The sequence below is a fragment of the Sarcophilus harrisii genome, chromosome 2 (assembly GCF_902635505.1).
Source record: "Sarcophilus harrisii chromosome 2, mSarHar1.11, whole genome shotgun sequence".
In the NCBI taxonomy this organism is placed as follows: domain Eukaryota; kingdom Metazoa; phylum Chordata; class Mammalia; order Dasyuromorphia; family Dasyuridae; genus Sarcophilus; species Sarcophilus harrisii.
In genome coordinates, this window is record NC_045427.1 from 249,820,357 (window position 1) to 249,837,153 (window position 16,797).

Below are 16,797 nucleotides of genomic sequence, written 5' to 3' on the forward strand. Positions count from 1 at the left end.
CCAAGATAATACAAAAAAAGTGCAAGCCGAGGAACATACACTATATGTTGTCTTTTGGGCGACTTATTGGCAGCAGAAGAGTCAGTAAAGTGAAATGAAACCGAGAAGTGAGGGAGGATGTTAGCAGAGGAAAGGAAACAGATGTTGTGGGCGTGTTTGTGTGTAACTATTGTGTATGCGTATTCGTGTGTGGTGTGTATGTACATGTTGTACGTGTTGGTACAGTGTGCCGATACTTTAGAGGGCAATATAACACAGGAGTCCTCTGACAAACTTGTTGGGAACTAAGATCAATACTATAATTTCAGCCTGGGGATGCGCCCTTTTCCCCAACCGAACACTAGGAAACTTGTTCCTGCATTCTTGTTCGCCCCAGGATGGGAGCGGCTGGTATGGCTCTGAGGGTTGCTTTTTGGGCCTCAGAGCCAGAAATCAGCGAAATGGGAACCGCAGTCGGAGTCCTAGAGCTTGTTCCTGAAATACCTCCAGGGGGCAACAGAGGGATGGAAAATATTGTATTCAGGGTTGGGGAAGAGTTATAACTCCAAACGGCAAGACACAGCTGGCTTGCAAGCTTGAGACTGGCGGACGGGAATTGAAACGTTGAAATAGAGTAAGCTTACTCTAGTAACGAGGTTCCCAATGCTTTCCCTTTGCTCTTTTAAACAGGGAAGAGTGGAGCCTAAGAAAAGTTTTGATAGACTTTGTTTATACGTTTCAAAAGAGAAACCCCATCAAAACTAGGAAGAAAAAAAAAAGCTGGGCTCGTCCGGGATTTGAACCCGGGACCTCTCGCACCCAAAGCGAGAATCATACCCCTAGACCAACGAGCCACACATGTTCCCAGTTAATTGAACTCTTTCTGTGTTTTGTGAGAATGGATTGTGTTTTTCAGGTTTGAACTATATAATTGGATTTTTTTTCTTATTTACCATCTATTATTTATTCTACAACGACATCATTTACTCCTTTCCTTCCTATTTCCCCTCCCGACCCATTTCCAAACCCACACTTTTTGATTGATTTTACTTCTAACTTTGTTCTCTGCAAAAGCTGTCAGGAGACCATGACTACTACTTAGATAAGAGATGGAAGAGAAGCGGAGGAATAGTGTCATTTACATTTTGCAGCAGAAAGAAGTCTGTTGAGTTCAGAGACCAATTAACTAGAGACTTCTGTGTGCTTTCTGTCATGAATGGGAATGAAAACCAGAAATCCTATTACTGGGCAGGGAACAGCGGCAAGCAATAGGGACTGAGCCTTTCCTCCACGGTATAGGGGACAGTCGTTTTTGTGCGTTCTTTGAGAAAGGATAAAGTTAGACAAAAGAAAAGCTCCCAGGGGTATTTATCAATCTTTAGGATTGAGCAGAATTGTCGCCCTTAGATTGAACAATTCTAGGGAAGAAGGAAACTTCCTTGAAAATAATAGTAGTTCAATAAACTTTTAATTGAATTTGGGGAGAGAAGGAGAGGGAAACTCTACCAAAATGAACTATTTCGTGACTCCCTTACCATATACTATATTTTGCAATCAGAAGTGATTTGATTCTACCCATTTCTATTCCTCAAAATCCTGCACATCTCTCCAAGACAAACTCAAATGTCTCTTTTTCCCAGAAGCCCTCTTTGATCCTCAGTAGAATGTGATCTTATTCTACTAGGAACTTTTAAAATAGTGTTTTATATTTCTTTTGTGTGTGTGTGTGTGTGTGTTTTTTTTTTTTTTTTTTTTTTTTTAAGATTCACTGAATCTTGGAGTGTGAAGGGATTTAAGATCATTTTGTCCAATACCCTTGCTTGATACAAAGATCCATTCTACAATATACCTGACAAATGGTCGCCCAGCTTCTGCTTGAATAGCTCCAGGGATGTGGAACTCAACTTTCTCAAGTAGTAAGCTGGTCTTAGAACAGCTCTCAATGTTAGGGAAGTTATTTCTTATACTGAGCTGAAATCTGCTTTACTCCTAATACGAATCTCCATTGTCCCTTTTTCATCTTTGGGAAGCAAGCAGAGTAAGTTTAATTGTCTTCTATGCCGTCACATATTTACAGGAGGAGATAAATCTCTCCACTCTTTTTTTCTCTAGGCTAAATCAGACTGACCACATAAGCAGTTGTCTTACTGCAATTCGCATAACTGACCTCTTCTACTATATTGTATCCTCCTTGAGAGACGATCATCTTATTTACTACTGTATTGCCCCACAGTTCCTTACTCTATGTGTAATCGTTCAGTTTTTTGTTAAATGAATGCATCTTTAAAAGGTATGTAAATATGAATCTGATTCAAAAAGTTATGAATGCCAAGACTATGTAATCTCATCCTGAAAAGTCAACCACAAAATTAACACATAGCAACCCCTTCGATAGCTCAGCTGGTAGAGCGGAGGACTGTAGGAAGTAAACTTGAGGCAATCCTTAGGTCGCTGGTTCGATTCCGGCTCGAAGGAAGTTCACTTTTCTTGTTGAAAGCACATAGTATATAATTTCCTGGGAGATAGTTCGTGTTTGTATTCTAACACGCTTTATTCACCCCATAAACCAGAAGTGATTGTGTCATTCGCGTGCCACAAAAAAACCTACGTTTCTTAGCCTTCTTGACCTCATCTTCTGAATATGAACAATATTTAACATTTTCATTATACTAGTCACAGAATTACTATGAAGAAAAAGACATTTAGACTTGGAAAGAGAATCTCGGAGACAGAGGCCAATCCAAGCTCACCATTTTACAAAGGAAAACAGACCCGGAGAGGTGACGTGACTTGCCTAAAGTCATAATAGTAAGGGCAGAAACCAAGTATCCTAAATCCAAAGCAAGGTCCTTCCTGCTTTGCGCTTTTGGTAAACTTGAAATCTATGTAACTAAGAACTATTATACTGAGTTGATAATAGAGATAGACATCATCCGTAGGACAGGAGGGCAAGAAAGAATGAAAGGGAAATGAAAAGGTTTGACTTGATGTGCTGGGCCTTAGAGGTCAGAGTCAAGAATGAAAGAGTGGAGCTATCCAAATGAGAAATTGCCCGTCTTCCAGTGAAGGTTGTATGGCTATCAGAATTATTTGAGGAGATTCCTGATGAGATACCAAGTTGAACTAGAAAGCTTTTGCAGTCACTTTCAAGATTTCTTAGTTCAGAATAAAGTATTAGTAGGGAAAATATTGGGGGGAGGCGGGCTGAGGGAGAAGAGGAGCAGGGTGGTTACAGCTCCCCTTGGGAGAGGGACCATGTAGAGAAAAGAAATGTTTGAGGTTTTAGTACTTTATTCTCTGCTTGAGTATTGTAGTGTTACCGAAGGTTCAAAACAATTTTTTTTTTAAATTAAAAAGAAAAAAGTATCAAGCAGGAAATGTTTGTTTCCTGCCATCATTCCGAAGGTTCAAAGTGAAACCACTTCCCTAGGGAATTATTGACCTACCAGAGCAGTGGGAAATCTCACACAACAAACTTTCGAGTTTGGGGAAAGTTGCCTAGGAAGCCAGGACACAAACACTTTTATCAAATTCCATTTGTAAACAAACAGGGATCCTTGGGAGATTGTCTTCTAAAATGTTAGTACCTCCTTCGAGCCGGATTCGAACCAGCGACCTAAGGATTACTACAGATATACAACCTACAGTCCTCCGCTCTACCAACTGAGCTATCGAAGGGTACATGATACCTACCTCTTCTATAATCTTCTTTATAAAATAAGTAGGTCTGGAAAGGCTAGTTGTAGATATCAATTTTTTTTTAAAGAATACTTTAATGGCTACTTCAATAGCTCATCATATTCACCATGAATAATTACACTAGCATTTTGATCTTCAAAATATATTGATTTACCACCAATTAGTAAATACCTACCCAAGTGCAAAGAAATCTCACTAGAAGTTTTCAATGATTTGCCCTCTGCTAGCTCCCTAAGCGTTGCTTCCTACTACTGCTAAAGGCTTTATGTAAGAGCTACAAATGATCTTCTTTTTGATCAGATTCCTATAAAATATGCAGATCTAAAATTGATGAGACCATGACCTTTAACAACAATTGTCATTAAAAGAAGGAGAAAATATAAACGCCTAGCGTCTTGCCATAAGGGAAGAATAGTTCAAAAACAAAGATAGAATCTCATAATTGGAAGAAACACAAAAGCCAACTTGTCCAACCTAAACCTGCACACAATTATACAACAAACTCACCAAGTGCTCAATCAATCTCTGCTAATCTGGTCCTCAATGAAAACTCTGTTCCCCAAAATGCATCTCTATTGCCATATATGTAATTTTTAAAAATCATTTCTGCCATCAAAGTTTTGTTCAGTGGTCCCATTTGATCCTGTTTGGGTCCCGAATCACTTAGATTGAATGTAAATAGCAATCATTTCTGCTTTAGCCAGAAACCCAGAGGATCTTCCCCTTCTTGTTTGTTTGTTTGTTTGCTTGTTTGGATTTTTTTTTTTTTTTTTTGGACGAGGTGAAAGGAGATTTTTTGCTTCAATTGCTTCTCAGCCGTAATCATTCAATGGGTGTGGCCTCGGTCAAACTGACATCTGTTGAACACTTTACCTGAAAAAGGCCAAGATCTCCCATTACACTCAGGGCAATGTCCACTCGTCCTGATCTATATGTGGCCACTGGACCCAGACAGCTTTGGAGGGGAAAGTGAGGCAGATGACCTTGCACAGCCCTCCCTCACTTAAATTCAATTCACTTACATCTCAAGGCATCACCTCCCTGATGTCATGGTCCTCTTTGAAAACAAAGCACAACATCCCCTAATATAAAGCCTGTCTACTTGTTTCTTTGCTTTGATGATTACATAGGGTACTGTACCCTTCCAATACAAAAGAATATATAAACTCTTATCGTTAGCATTGAAGGCCCTCTGGAATCAAATTCAATTTTACCTTTTCAATCTACTCCCCTTTGTGCACTTTATATACTCTGTAAAATGGAATACTATCCATATCCATTTTCTTCTTGCTTTTTCCCATTGTTATTCCTTTTTTCCTTTAGTACTGTCCTTCACTCAAAGCCCAACTGGAGTCCTACATTCAACACTGAAGAATCTATTTTTTACAGATTATTAAAGAGGGAAGGATGCAAAAAACAAAGTGTGTGGAGAGGACAGGGGTATCTCAAACTTTATTATAATACCTATCCTACTCCCTACCCTGTGGCCAAAATGGCATTAAAAACTGCCCTTCAATATACCTCCTTTCCTATCTTTACAAATATTTATGATAATAATTTGTGTTTTAAAGTCCTTCAGAACCTCTTCCTTTCGCATTATCCCTTTGGCTTGTAAGCAACTTGAGGGAAGGGACTGTTCTTTACCTCTTTTTGCATTCCAAGTTTTTAGTACAGTACCTGGAACATAAGGTGTTCAAACTATTTATTGAATTGAATTTTCCAGTTTTCTTAAAATTTACTACTATCCTTGTAGTCTACCATACAGGAACACTGATTTCCTTGTAGTTCCTCCCATAAGAAACTTCAGTTCTTCATCCATCCAGTCAGTCAGTCAATAGCCATTCAATCTCCATGTATTAGATGCCAAGAATTGTGCTAAGCATTGTAGAGACAAAGAAAGCCAGCTTCTGCTCTCAAGGTGCTTTCAGTCTAATACAAACATACAAAGTATACACAGGATTAATTGGACATAATCAACAGAGGAAAGAAAGTATAATTCAGAAATCTTGGGAAAGGTGTCTTAAAAAAGATGAAATTTTTGCTGGGACTTGAAGGAAGTCAAGGAAGCCAGGGCGTAGAAATAAGATAGAGCATTGCAGGCATTCAATGCATTTTCACTGGTTATGGCCTAGGTTTCAAATGCTTTTTCTTCCTGGCTCTGCCCCCTGGCTTTCTCTGTCTTTCTTCAAATCCCAGCTAAAATCCTAATTTTTTTTTTCTATAAGTCTTTTTGCCTCTCACTTAATGCTAGTGTCTTCCCTCTGAAATTACCCCCAAAATATCAGGTGTGTGTGTGTGTGTGTGTGTGTGTGTGTGTGTGTGGTACATAGTTATTTACTCCCTTATTAGATTGCAAGTTCCTTGAGTGAAGGAGATGATTTTGCTTTTCTTTGCATCCTTACCACTTAGCATGGTGCCTGACACAAAGTAAATAATGAATAAATACTTATTGACTTGAATACTTATTGACTTGAAAAGGAGCATCTTTGTTGAAAGTATGAGAATTCATGAATTATTTTCTAGCAGATCTTTGCAATCTTTGCAACTAACTGAAAATATAGAGAATACATGAGCTTATTTCATTTCTTGTTTGTTGACTATTATTTACCTGGATACTAAGGTTCTGGGTAATGCACAGTGCCAAATAAAGGAGTCACTCTTTCTTAGAGGTAATCCATGAGAATGCAGAACTTGGGAAGTCAAATTAAAAATGTCTCAAAGAAGGAATGGTCTACATTGTCAAGTGCTATGAAGAAGTCAAGAACAGAAAAGTGTCATTGGTTTTGATGACTTAGAGTGAACAGAGCCCGTAAAAGTAGAGTTAGTGAATGGAGCCTTATTTCTAGAAGTTTGGCAGTGAGGAAAGGAGAGAGATACAATGACAGATTAAAACCAAAGTAGGATGGAGAATTTTTTTTGAAAATTTGCTTTGGGTTGTGATTTATTTTGCTTTTTTTTTTTTAAGTGATAGGACCAAAAAAAGTGATATAAAAGAGCATATGACAAAGCAAAAAAAAAATCTAATTCTCACTTCTCATATTTATTAAGATGACAGGAAAAGATAATGACAAATGTCTGAGGGGATGTGGGACACTAATACATTGTTGGTAGAGTTGTGAACTGATCCAACCATTCTGGAGAGTAATTTGGAACTGTGCCCAAAGGGCTATCAAAATGTGCATATGCTTTAATCCAGCAGTGTTTCTACTGGGCTTATATCCCAAAGAGATTTTAAAGGAGGGAAAGGGACCCACATGTGCAAAAACATTTGTGGCAGCCCTTTTCATAGTGGCAAGAAACTGGAAACCGAGTGAATGTCCATCAACTGGAGAATGGCTGAATAAGTTATGATATATGAATGTTATGGAATATTATTGTTCTGTAAGAAATGATCAGCAGGATGATTTCAGAGAGACCTGGAAAGACTTATATGAACTGATGCTAAGTGGAATGAGCAGAACCAGGAAATCATTGTACAATGCAACAACGAAGATCAATTCTGATGGGCATGGCTCTTTTCAATAATGAGATGATTGAGGCCAATCCCAATGATCTTGTGATGAAGAGAGCCATGTACACCCAGATAGAGGACTTTAGGAACTGAGTGTGGATCACAACATAGTATTTTCACTCTTTTTTGTTTCTTTGCATTTTGTTTTCTTTCTCATTTTTTTCCTTTTTAATCTGATTTTTCTTGTGGAGCACAATAATTGCATAAATATGTATACATTATTGGATTTAACATATATTTTAAACATGTTCAACATATATTGGATTACTTGCCATGGGGGAGAGGGGGAGAGAAAATTTTGGAGCACAAGGTTTTGCAAGGATTAATGTCGAAAGATTATCTGTGTGTGTGTATATGTAGGCAATTGGTGTTAAGTGACTTGCCCAGGATCCCATAGCTAGGAAGCATTAAGTATCTGAAATCAGTTTGAGGTCAAATTTGAATTCAGGTCCTCCTGACTTCAGGGGTGGTGTTCTATCCACTGAGCCACCTAGCTGCCCCTCATCTCTTGGTATTTTTCTATCTCTCCAGGCTAAAAGTTCAATATCCACATACAAGATCTTTTTTATATAGACTATCACAGAAACATTAGCATGTCCTATTTTCTATTCACCCCTCCTTGGGCACTATGATGGTCCTCTGCTTCTGAGAGCTCATTCTATTTTTATCAGATTTACTGTAAAAATCTGAAAGAATTCAGCCTCATTGTAGGTCAAAAATGAAAAAATTAAGCAGCCTCAGTCTTTCCAGGAGTAGAGAATATTGGCAAGTGCAACTATATCTGTCCCCTCCTATATCTTGTCAAGATAAAGTATTCCATTATTGTTCTGTAAAAAATAACCAGCAGGATGATTTCAGAAAGGCCTGGAGTGACTTACATGAAGTGATGCTGAGTGAAATGAGCAGGACTAGGATATCATTATATACTTCAACATAATACTATATGATGATCAATTCTGATGGACAATGAGATGAACCAAATTAGTTCCAATAGGGCAGTAATGAATTGAACCAGCTACTCCCAGTGAAAGAACTTTGGGAGATGACTATGAACCACTACATAGAATTCCCAATCCTTCTATTTTTGTCCACCTGCATTTTTGATTTCCTTCACAGGGTAATTGTACACTATTTCAAAGTCCAATTCTTTTTGTACAGCACGATAACTGTATGGACATGTATACATATATTGTATTTAACTTATACTTTAACATATTTAACATGTATTGGTCAACCTGCCATCTTGGGGGGAGGTGGGGGAAAGGAGGGGAAAAATTGGAACAAAAAAAAGGTTTTGAAACTGTCAATGCTGAAAAATTACCCATGCATATATCTTGTAAATTAAAAGTTATAATAAAAAAAGATGAAAAAAAGATAAAGTATTCCACATTTATTTAAAAATTCATTTAATTCCCTAACAATTATGGTCTCCCTCCTTCACGTCCAAATTTTCAGGGGAGGACTTTTAATCAAAAGTACCACATAATAATGCCTTACAGTTCACAGTGCTTTAAAGATCATGATATCATCTTATGACAATTCCCTTCATTTATTATTATAAGAAATAAGTTAGTTAAAAGTATATGGTACTTCCACTGTAGCATACCCTTTTACAGACTGTTGTTGTCATGGAGCAAGGAGGTCATGCTATTTTTTTTTTAAGTTTTATTGAAAAACCTAGAAAGACTTGTGTGAATTGATGCTGAGTGAAGTAAGCAGAACCAGGAGAACATTATACATCATATGAGCAACATTATGCAGATAAACAACTTTGATAAGCTTTTGCTCTTCTCAGCCATATACTAATTCCAAAAGATTTATATATGATGGAAAATGCTGCATATATCCAGAGAATGAACTCTAGAGTTTGAATGAAGATTGAACCATGCTATTTTACATTTTGTTGTTGTTGTTTTCCCCTTTTGTTTGGATTCTTCTTTCACAAGATGACTACTTAGAGATATGTTTAATATGATTGTACACATATAACCCATATCAACTAGATTGCTATCTTGGGAAGGAAGGAAGGGAGAAAAAAAATGGAAATGAAAATCTTATTAAAGTAAATTTTGCAAACTAATAAATTAATGAAAAATTTTTAAAAGTTTATTGATATCTTGTGTAGTCTACACATTCTCTGGGATCACTTATCCTAATTGTCACTCTTTCTGTCAAGTTGCATAATCAGAATAAGAGTAAATCTTTCCTTCAGTGTTGTACATGTACCTAGAAGGGATATAGATATCTTTTTAATGCTATTGATAGAAGCCACCATTACAATGTGTTCCCCCAGTATCAATGACTAAATTATCTCTTCAATATCATCTAAGCAATGCCAGTTAATATCTTTTCAGTATCATCTATGACATTGATTATTGGCCAAGTATTATTTTATTAATTACCATTAACTAGCTTTTACAAAAGGGGTTTTTACTGAAAAGATATAGCAAGGACAGTAGCATTAAATACCCTTTTCATAAACTATAGAAATACTGTCTCCTATACCCTTGCCCCAACATAGTCTTTAAAAAAGTGAATTGTCCTCAAATTTATAATGCTTATTAGAAACTATTTGCCTCATAAAGTTCACTTCCAAATTCATGGACCACTTAATGATAGCTCTCTTATTTAAATAAAATAACATTCTAGTTTGTAGTCAAATTCACTGTATGGCTGATTCTTGTAGGTCACCCCTCATTTATTTTAGCTACCAATAAACTCTGTTATGGACTCCAGTTCCTGAACCACTGTGGACTCATTCCTTTTCCATTTTAAAGCTCACAAAGTCAAAGCCAGCACCAATACTCCTTTACCTAGGGGCAAGAAACAACAAGCAGGACAGAGTCAGAGGCAAAACCAGGGCTAAATGTCCATAGGGCTCAGCCTGAATGAAAGAGAATCAAGAGCTTCTGTGCTTTGGAGGCCCACATCAGATTAGTTTCCTCATTCTAATGAAGCCAGACCCAAAAAAGTCCCTCTGTATAAGGACCTAACAACCAATTAAAAAAAAACAAACAAACAGTTAAAATGGCCTGGAAACAGTGGAAATGTTATACTATGGGTACATACTCTGAAGTAAAAAGACTTAAATAATGAAAAAATTACTAAGGGAAAATTATCTAAATAAGTAAAAGCAGTATCCTCAATTATACTTGTTGGAAAAAGGTTCACCAGCCAGCCACTTGAGTCCCCTGTCCATGCTCCTGAGACTAGGATATCATTGGCCAGACCACATGGTTATTGGAGTTCAGGTCCAGTGAATACCAACAATGTGAATCTAAATTGAATATTTCATGACCCAGATGGAAAAATATGTTTTGCTATTTTTCGGTTATTAATCGGAGAGCCAGAGTTTATATACTTTTTAAGTTAGTGTTGCATTAAAACCAGTTACCTCCAGGTGGCACTATGTACATTCCAGGTATAAAACATTCTTCGACATTTCATTTCCAACTTTACTAGCAATAACAAGGCATCTATCAAAACGAGGTCGTAAATAACATTTATTATTAATAATATTGTTATTAATTGAAATTAATGTTATTAATAACAAGGTATTTGTCCAAATAGTTGTAAATAGCATAGTTATGATGATTTGTTCCTGTCAAATGCATTCTCCATCAAGATTATCCTAAATTTATCTGAAGTATGTCTTTCACTCATTAAGGGAAGTGGTGAGCAAATGTTTCGAATTGTTCGCCCTTACAGAGAGAGCAGATTTCAAGTAATACCTGAACCGGACCCTTCCTGTACATGGATTTATTCAGTACTGGCCCTTCACACATGATACCTGTTTTTATATCATCTTTCATTTCCAAATATGTCCCTTTCCTCTCTATTATCCAGGAGTCTTCCACGGCAACAAAAATAAGAACAAACAAGGGGGTGGGGATGGGGATAGGGGGAAGGGGAGAAGCAGTCCAATAATAATAATAGTCTGTGTTAGGTCATCTGGGGAGATTAAAATGTTCATAGATTTAAAATGCTCTAGTCCATGCCATATGCTTAAAGAAAACACCATGTACTATATGATGCACTGATTCTATAGGCTAATATTCTGGGTATGTGCTATGGCTCTTTTGTCTTCATGGTATTAGGAGCAGAACCACAAATTCACTTCCCTTCACAGAGAGGAAACTGAGTTTTTGAAGAAAATGGTTAAAGTAGTAGACTTGGGAGTTGGATGCAGGAATATGGACTCCAAATCCAGTACTTTTTCCTCATTACAACATTAAATGGAATAAAGTATCAATTGGGTACAGTGAGACTGTAGAAACAGAAAATTATAAAGGATGGTATTGTGGTGATTGGGAGAGTTGACAGCATTTGATTTCATTACAGAAAAATATTGACATTAATATAACATCATTTCTTGACATGCATAGGAATTTTTGAGATGATACAGAGAGTTGTTGAGGTTTTGTTTTGTATTTTTTTTTTTTTTTAATGAGCACTTTGACAGGATTTCCACAAACTCAGTTGCTCTAGCATAAAAGGCAATCCTGTTTCATTCTATAAGGGAAGGAGAGAGAGAAATGTTGAGAAATCCATCACACTATAGTGTCCCCAAAAGACAATACATTTTTAACTTATTAGTCAATCAATAAGCATTTATTAAGTAATATATCAGTCATTGTGCTAAACACTGGGGATACAGAGAAAGGCAAAAGATCATCTCTGCTCTAAAGGATTTCAGTCTGAAGGGAGACAACATGTAAACAACTATATTCAAACAAAAAATATACATATGAGATATGTGTGTATATTTATACATATGTACATGCATATATGTATATATACATACATATGTGTATGAAAAGTGATTTGACTGGTGTGACATTTTCCCCCACTTCCATCTCTCAGGGTGTGTATATGCTAAAGCTAATAAATCCTTATTTGGAGTATTACACACATACACACACACACACCAACCTGTTTTTAAGATTGCACAGAATTCTCTGTAACCCTATCTTCCACCAAAACCAAACTTATTATTTATTATTATTTTTATTTTATTTTTTGTTTTTGTTATTCATCTTCCATTATTAAAGAGGACCAATGACTTCAGGAGGGTGATATCTTGACTTGCAAGTGAATTGTATTTAAGTGAAAGTGGATTGTGCAAAGTCATCAATCTCACCTCTCTTCCAGAGCCATCTGAGTGAATCCTGTGGCAAATGACAATACATGACTTGGATGCAGTGGGGTAACTTGACCTTTATAAGCTAGGATCTTTCCCAGATCTTAGTTTGTCTGAGACAATGCCCCTTCAGTAATTAAAGGCTAATAAGAATGGAGGCAAAAGTTGGCTTAGTTTGCTTTCATAAAAAATTTAATTCAAGAGAGGAAGACCCTGAGAATTTACTTTTATTTCACTGGTCTTAATTATACTGTTCTCCTTCTTTATGTAGGTAAAATCTCTTTTTGGTGCCAGCTTTGTCTACAACTTTATAAAAGTTTGATGTTAAAGGCCTTTGATTGGAATGGATTTCACATCTAGAAGCTACTCCATAGAGTGTTTCCCTCAACCAAAGGCAGTAAGGGCCCAAATACAAAAGCTTTTATTTTTAAAATTATTTTAAATGATAATAGATAATAGAATGTTTTCAACATTCACCCTTGTAGAACCTTGCCAAATGCAAAATCATATATTAAAGTCTGTCAGAAATAAATGTGCCTTTCTTTGTCTCTGCACTGATAGTCATCAAATGACACCAATAGGAGACTAGCAGTTATCATCCTACTTTTCACATTTAATGGGGAGAGGAAATTCTAACCCTGTTTTTGTGAAAAACTATGTTGGAATAAAGATTAGTTATGAAAGTCATAGGTAGATTTCAAGATGCTTTAATAAGAAATTAGAAAGAGAGGTCATCAGACCATAGAAATAGAGACGAAAGATTCTGCAGATTAGAGATCATTGAGGATGTCCTTATTCATTTTATATATGAAGAAATTGAGTCGCTGTTGAGGAGATGAAGTTGTGACTTCATGCTCAGGTCCTATAAATCCAAATCTAGCCTCATTCTATGGTTGAATTAGAAAGATGGGGAAATATATATGAAGAGAATGTAAAATTAATTGCAAAGGAAAATGTGTTATTTACTTATACATTCAAACATTTATTAAGCAATACTATGTGCAAGAAAAGTACATTATGTTTTCTCCCTATATAAGATGGAGATGTGCAGGGTAGAGAGGAGCTTCTTAAACTGTGGTTCCAGACTTTATATTGGCCTCATAACTGAATATGGAGGTTGCAAACTTATTTATGATTTATTATCGGTAAATGTTTGACTTATATACCCAGGTTACATAAACATTTCTCCAGAGAAAAAGGGTCTAAAATGGGAACAGTTTTTGATGCCTTAGGCTAGAGATAGTACAAGTAGGTGGAATCAAGATGTACTGAATGAAGCTTCCTGAAACTGGTCATTAATAAGTAGATTCAACTCAAAGGAAGTTTTGTCCTAGGTCCTATGCTGTTTTCCCTTCCCTTTAACAAAAATTTGGAAGAAGGTAGATTGATACATGTAGAGGAACAGAACTCTGGAGAATATAATTGAAACAAGGATACTTACAACAAATTATTAACTCAGTGGAATTGATAAGATAATGGTTCTCTAGTTTACATATACTTAGTACTTAGTATGGTGATGTAATGGTTCTCTAGTTAACACATATTTAGTATGTTGTAATGATGTAATTGTAATAGGGTATTTAAGGGCTGAGAAGGACTGGAAATGGGACATTCCATTTTTGACCATCCTCCTGGTGGCTCTCCTGCCTCCTGCACTCCTCCACTAAGATCAAGACTGGGTCAGATTGGGATAAACACAGACTGTAAAGACAAAGACTGACTGTGAAGGAGACAATAAAGACTCTAGACTCTATTCCTGACTATTTTCCTGGTGAGACCCAGGCCCAACCAAAAGACCTCGAGAAAGCTAACCTGAACATTACAGATACATAGGTAGATAGTAGACAAATAATAGATGGATGGATGGATGGATGGATAGATTAATTAATTGATTTGGGACAGCTAGATGTTTTAATGAATAGACTGTTGACTTTAGAGGAAAACAAAACCTGTGAATCTATCCTTATATCATAACTATGACTCAGGAGAAATCATTTAACATCTTTCAGGCTCAGTTTTCTATTCTGTAAAATGGGGTAATAATATCACTTACCGTCAAGGGTGATTGTGAAGAAAAAATAGAATAACATATCTTTAGATACAATATGGTGTATTGTTATGGGCCAGAACTATGAACTTGTAACAAAGGATTCTTACAAGGTACTAAGTCAGTGGAATTGATAGAGACAATAGTTATCTAATTACATGTTCAGTATGATTGATTTAATCCTACAAAGAGATGTTATGGTACTAAGGTACTAAGTGGAATTGAGGAGACAATGGTTAAATCTAGTTTAGCATTGATTTAATCTTATAACAAATAATGGTTTCCTAGTGATATAATGATTGGTTTGTACTCAGTGTAGAGCATATAAGCTAGAAGCTTTCAGGGCCAGAAAAGACAAGCACACTAGAAGCTATCAGAGGCTGAGACAGATTCATTCCATTGTCCACCTTTGTGGTGTCTGGAGGCTGAAGCACAAACCTTTGGGTTCGGAGAGATTCAGAAGGCAAAGAAGGAGGCAGGAGCTCAAGCTCTAGGAACCAAGGAGAGAGATAGGACTCTAAGAAAGCTAATGGAGCCTCAAGAAAGAGACAATAAAGGATTTGGACTTTAACACCTGACTGTACTTATGGTGATCACGGAACTAAAACGAAGGCTGCCTCCAGAGGCCCCAAGAAACCAAACCAACAGAGAACATTATATTTTGGAGAGAACATTACAGTGTACTTTGCTGACAAATTGCAATATAAAGGGTAGGTATTGTTATAAATTATTATAGAGCTCTATTAAGAGTTTACAAGCTTTGTGTTAAATAGACAGTGAAAGAAGGATACAAATACAAATAAGGAAAATAGTCCCAGCCCAGAAGAGTTTAAAAAAAAAAAAATAGAGTGGGAAAAAAAAAGGAAAGGCAAGCACTCGGTGGCAGGCTGTGAGAATAGCCTGGAAAGCAGTCTGGTACCCAAGATGGTTCCAAAGTAGGAATCCAAGGTTTACAAAGAATGATGGTTTGAATGGAGGCGCTCTGGACAGAAATATATATGCAATTTTCGTGGAGGAGGAATAGATAACTTAAATCTCAGAGCCAGGATTCTAAAAGATTTCTCTGTTGGCCAGACAGGTTCTTCACTAACCTCTGCCAGCCTAAATTCGTGTTCCCAGAGAATCGGTATTCTCTCCTCCAGCCTGTACCCAATTATGCCCTTAATTTCCCTCCCCTCCCTCTTTCTTGATTTCTGGATGTGTTGCGATGGAGCAATGTTCTCTTTGAGAAACCTCCCCACTTCATTTCCATTTATTACTGGAGCAAATGTGATTGGTTGGGAGTTTATGTGAAAGCTAAAGGGGACAGATAAAAATAAATACGTGAATGTTGCAGATTACGTTCCTTCTTTGAAACAATTAGCAACAGTCACACTTTAAATACTTTGTGGATCTCTAGGTAAATAAGAATCTATCTTCCAATAAAAGCGTTCTCTCCCGTCTCCCTCGCTACAACATATGTCAGAAAGTGGGAGAGTTTTACGAAGGTTTTATTTAGAGATAAGACCAAGCTCCCTCAGCACTACGTAGCATCTTTTTGGGGGTCCTTGGCGTAGGAAGAGTAAGATTTTTGGAGAGCTGTTCGGAACGTAGGGAAAGACGGGTTCTTTGAGGAGAGTAATAGGAGCAGGAAGGAAAAAAGAAAAGAAAAAGGAGCCTCTGCCTTTTGCTCGCTATCCCTATGATCTCTACCCCTAATTTACGACTTGTGAAATAATTATCGGAAAGACTAAATGCAGACACGGAAGTGGCTTGATCATGGAGCTTCTTCCGGGGCTTGGAGAGGGGCGGAGTTTGAAGACTGCATCCTTTCCCATCTTGCTCCAGATCCGGAGGCGACCCCTCCTCAAACCAAAACGGGTTTCATCTCTGTATTCTAAGGGCGAATACATACAACTTGTTCTTTCGCGCCCGCTCCTGAGGGACATCATTCCAGAAGCGGTGTCTCCAGCTGAGATAACCCTTCTAGAGCCCTTCTGTATCTCAGAGTATGCAATCCACAGCCGCATCCCTCCCGGGATTAACTAGGTCGATTAAAAACTATCGATTTCTTTTGCAAAAGACGCTTTCGTCCTGTCATGGGCGCTTTTGTAGTGGTGTACCGGATTTAAGGAATTCTGCTGAGTACGCTTTGTAAAGGCAAGGGCAGTTTCTGTATTTGGTTACTTCGCTCTTGTCGAGTCAGACAACGAACCTTAAATTAAATGTGGTAGGGAAGGATATAATGTATAACCAGGATACTCTAGTTGAAAAGAAAGATACAAGTTGGTTTCAAACTGAAGTTGAAAAATGTTCTCAACCTAGGCCCCAGCGAGATTTGAACTCGCGACCCCTGGTTTACAAGACCAGTGCTCTAACCCCTGAGCTATGGAGCCAGGTGCGGTAGCGTCTTTAATTTGTGCCTAGAAGACATCTCTCTTT

The 16,797-nt window shown here is 37.2% G+C and overlaps 4 non-coding genes across 4 annotated transcripts; 1 reads left to right on the forward strand and 3 right to left on the reverse strand.

Moving 5' to 3' along the window:
- Window positions 1-761: 761 nt before the first annotated feature.
- Window positions 762-833, reverse strand: TRNAP-UGG. Its single transcript has one exon. It is a non-coding gene; the product is annotated as a tRNA-Pro (tRNA).
- Window positions 834-2,364: 1,531 nt separating this feature from the next.
- TRNAY-GUA lies at window positions 2,365-2,454 on the forward strand. The gene is given in 2 exon segments: window positions 2,365-2,401; window positions 2,419-2,454. It is a non-coding gene; the product is annotated as a tRNA-Tyr (tRNA).
- A 1,113-nt stretch (window positions 2,455-3,567) lies between these two features.
- Window positions 3,568-3,657, reverse strand: TRNAY-GUA. Its single transcript is given in 2 exon segments — window positions 3,568-3,603; window positions 3,621-3,657. It is a non-coding gene; the product is annotated as a tRNA-Tyr (tRNA).
- Window positions 3,658-16,678: 13,021 nt separating this feature from the next.
- On the reverse strand, window positions 16,679-16,751 carry TRNAT-UGU. Its single transcript has one exon. It is a non-coding gene; the product is annotated as a tRNA-Thr (tRNA).
- Window positions 16,752-16,797: the final 46 nt, after the last annotated feature.